Source organism: Triticum dicoccoides, chromosome 5B (assembly GCF_002162155.2).
Source record: "Triticum dicoccoides isolate Atlit2015 ecotype Zavitan chromosome 5B, WEW_v2.0, whole genome shotgun sequence".
NCBI lineage: Eukaryota > Viridiplantae > Streptophyta > Magnoliopsida > Poales > Poaceae > Triticum > Triticum dicoccoides.
Genome location: NC_041389.1, coordinates 485,005,395 through 485,009,938, shown reverse-complemented (window position 1 = coordinate 485,009,938; position 4,544 = coordinate 485,005,395).

Below are 4,544 nucleotides of genomic sequence, written 5' to 3'. Positions count from 1 at the left end.
CCATAGTGCTACATGTTATTTGGCCGTGGCAATAACAGGGTCAAATGTGAAGTTAGTAGCCCGTTTATCAAACCCACCGCAGCATTGGGGGTGTACACGCGTGGGAAACTGTGGTTTGAAAAGAAGAAGAAAAAGAAGCTAATTGCACGCGGGGGAATCCATGGTCATTTATATTTTATATGAACAAAAAGAGACAATTTTTGAAGGGCTTGTGGCCATTTTGCATGATAAAAATAAATTTAAAAATTTGGTCATTTTGCATGATAAAAAAAGATAGAGGGCTTGTGGCCATTATACAAAAACAAAATGACCCATTTTTAATAGTTTGTGGCCATTTTGCATGATAAAAAATAAATTTAGCCCTTATAATTTGGTCATTTTGCATTTGTATAGAACAAAAAGAACTAAATTTTCTATGCAATGTCAATTGTTCTGTAATTTTAAATGATGCAAAAAAACCCAGAGCCAACACGTTCACAAAAAATAGAGCCAACACGTTCACAAAAAAATGACGCAATTCGATGGCCCAACCAGAGCTTGGTATCCTTTTGGGCCCAATAACAATGTTTTTTTTCGAGGAGTGAGAGGTGGGCGAGCAGCCGAGCACAACCAATAGGATCGCCTCTCGCGGATCGCCCCATGATCCAACGATGTAGAGCAGTCCTTGTGATCCAGCGGCCCGGAGCCTGCACGCAGCCTGCCCACCGAATTCCTTCTAGAAGACCACATCTGAGGGTTGTCGCTTGGCGCCAGGGTTTGATCGGACGGCTGACGATCGGAGCTAGGGTTAGGCGAAACCCCGCGGGGTTTAGAGGGGTTTTGAGCTGGCCAACGGGGTTACGAAAGCTTTGACTAAGTATAACTAATTTAAAAAAATCGAAAAACTATGAACCTTCGCCATTCATCGTTTTATAAGACACACTAACGAGGAAAAATACTAAACTTGGTCTATGGTCATTTTCATGAAAAAACCCTAGCTGACAAGATCGAGGTCAAATGAGCACCATTAATTTAAAAAAATAAAAAAATATGAAACCTGCGCACAATGTTGTCTTATGTGACATGTTACTAACCAAAAATCATAAACTTGTTCTATGGTCATTTTCATGAGAATACCTTCACACATATGAGCTATCACCTACAAGATTTCATAGAGTCAAGGAGATGAAGTAGGGTTACCTTCTGTTTCTGAAAAATGAAAAAAAATAAAAAAATCACCAAAGCTTTATTTAAAAGTGAATAAGAAGGATCTGAACTTAGTTTTCCATTTTCATATTTTAAACGTGTTTTAATAGTTTTTATATTATAGCATATTTTTCAAACAAAAATGTAAAAATATGAAGATTAATTCAAAAAAAGTGAGACTTTGAATCTACACTATATAGATTGAATATGTGTTAATAACAAAGTTTGGCTCATTTATAGTAGGTCCAAAAAAAACTTGATTACAAATGGGTTGTTTACCCTAGCCTCGGAGCTCATGGAAAACATTTCTCAAATTCAAATTTCTTTGACCTCCTCTAAATCACCTCAAATTTTGCACACATGATCTCCTACACAAACATAGATAGTTTGCCAAGGTTCTTTTTGCATTTTCTTGAATTTACACAAACATACATAGATAATTTGCTGGTGGGAAAAAGCATGCATTTGATTTGATTAATAAACATGAGATCAATAACATGTGTGGTCAGTGAAGCAACACTGAAACAACATGTGTGATCAATGAAGCAACACTGAAGTGATCAGTGAAGCAACACTGAAACAACATGTCTGGTCAGTGAAGCAACACTGAAACAACATGTTTGATCACTGTAGCACCTAAACTCATAGTTACAACATCTAAACAGAACTAACCATACACCACAGGGAAATATAAGGACAGACAAATATAGATAGAATAATACGTTACTAGCATCACCATAGATTAAGTTCACACCATAAACAACAACATTAAGTTTACCGTAAGTAACCGGACCCTAAGTACACAAAAGATTAAGATTCACTTCACGCATCACACCATCACAACATCATCACATCACTTCACGCTGGAGTCAGGGCCTTCGCAGGCGCAACATGCTGCCCCCTGATCATGTAGTCCTCCCCGCGGATCGCTACATCCTCTGCATGAGACAGAAGGTGATCAAAGCGGCCATCCTTGGGCTTTGGCTTGGTGGTGCAGTAGGGGCTATGCCACCTCTTGAACTTGCGGTTATAGAAGGAAGCAACTCCCTTGGCCTTGATCTTCTCCACTTCCTTGGATGTGAAGGACGCGACATTGGCCTTGTGCACATCATCTCCGGAATCATACTGCACACATGAATGAATTGCATAACTACATTATAGATTCATATACACCATGTCAAAGGAACTAAATGAACAAGGGATAGGCTTACCTCACATTCAGAATCGTCACTAAATGCCCACTCGTACGGGTCGTAGTCATCCAGCTTCCTCTCCCCCAAACCATCATCCTCCTGAGCATACAATTACATCCATCACTAGTAGCCAATTGAAAGCTTAGATATGCACACATGACACATTGATCATAGGGATAATATACTCCCAATATCAGAAATGTTTTAGAAGTGTTTTTTTATTTCTGTGCCCCTTAGCTCTATGCATTCAAAAACCACATCCATCACTAGTATATCAATGTATTATATTCGTACACACATTGATCAAAAACCCCAATATGACATTCAAATAACACATTGATCATTTGTCATGCACACACATTGAAGAAAACAAAGCTAATATAATTACATATTGTGGACAAATTTTTATACTAATGAATCAAATAACTTCTTAATCAATGGATTCCATTTGGGCATTTGACATTCAAAACCCCAATCTGAGTAGCATTCAAAAAAAAATCTAATAGGGACCCAATCTCCCAATCTAATAAGTATACATGTGTCTAGCATTAAAAAACCCAATCTATGAGCATTAAAAACAAGTTTAATAAGCATACATCTATGTAGCATTGAAGCACATCTAATAAACAGATCTATCTAGCATTTTTACAACGAATTTATCCAACAAACCCTAGTACAAAAACCCCCATCCCCCCAATACAAAATACCCCGGCCCATCCATCAAACCAACTACTCTAACCATCTAAACAACGGTATGAATCCACAATCTAACCAATCCAACTAACTCTACAAGCTAATATCCTAAAGCAAAGCAAGTTACCTCATGCTGCTCGCCAGGCTGTGCATGGGGGGTATCGGGATTGACTGCGCCGCTCAACATCTGCAGCGATTGCAAGTTTCCCTGCAGCATCATGGACACTGTTGAGATTCGCGGTCACCGCGCCCTGCAGCTTGACCACATCTCCGGCCGCTGTGCCGGTGTCTCCACGGGCTTCGGCCATCTCTGGGTGAAGGCGATGAAGGTGAGGAAGAGGATGCGGTGGGGGAGAGCGAGATGACACCGGTGGGGGAGAGGAAGACGATGCGGCAGGGAGGGGATTCGAGGGAAAATGGTGTAGGAAATATGCCCTAGAGGCAATAATAAAGTTATTATTTATTTCCTTATTTCATGATAAATGTTTACTATTCATGCTAGAATTGTATTAACCGGAAACTTAGTACATGTGTGAATACATAGACAAACAGAGTGTCACTAGTATGCCTCTACTTGACTAGCTCGTTAATCAAAGATGGTTAAGTTTCCTAGCCATAGACATGAGTTGTCATTTGATAAACAGGATCACATCATTAGACAATGATGTGATTGACTTGACCCATTCCATTAGCTTAGCACTTGATCGTTTAGTATGTTGCTATTTCTTTCTTCATGACTTATACATGTTCGTATGACTATGAGATTATGCAACTCCCGAATACCGGAGGAACACTTTGTGTGCTACCAAACCTCACAACATAACTGGGTGATTATAAAGGTGCTCTACAGGTGTCTTCGATGGTGTTTGTTGAGTTGGCATAGATCGAGATTAGGATTTGTCACTATGATTGTCGTAGAGGTATCTCTGGGCCCTCTCGGTAATGCACATCACTATAAGCCTTGCAAGCAATGTGACTAATGAGTTAGTTACGGGATGATGCCTTACGGAACGAGTAAAGAGACTTGCCGGTAATGAGATTGAACTAGGTATTGAGATACCGACGATCGAATCTCGGGCAAGTAACATACCGATGACAAAGGGAACAACGTATGTTGTTATGCGGTTTGACCGATAAAGATCTTCGTAGAATACGTGGGAGCCAATATGAGCATACAGGTTCCGCTATTGGTTATTGGCCGGAGACATGTCTCGGTCATGTCTACATAGTTCTCGAACCCATAGGGTCCGCACGCTTAACGTTCGGTGACGATCGGTATTATGAGTTTATGTGTTTTGATGTATCGAAGTTATTTAAAAGTCCCGGATATGATCACCGGACATGACGAGGAGTCTTGAAATGGTCAATACATAAAGATCGATATATTGGATGGCTATTTTTGGACCTCGGAATGGTTTCGGGTGAGTTCGGGCATTTACCGGAGTACTGGGAGGTTATCGGAACCCCCCCCCC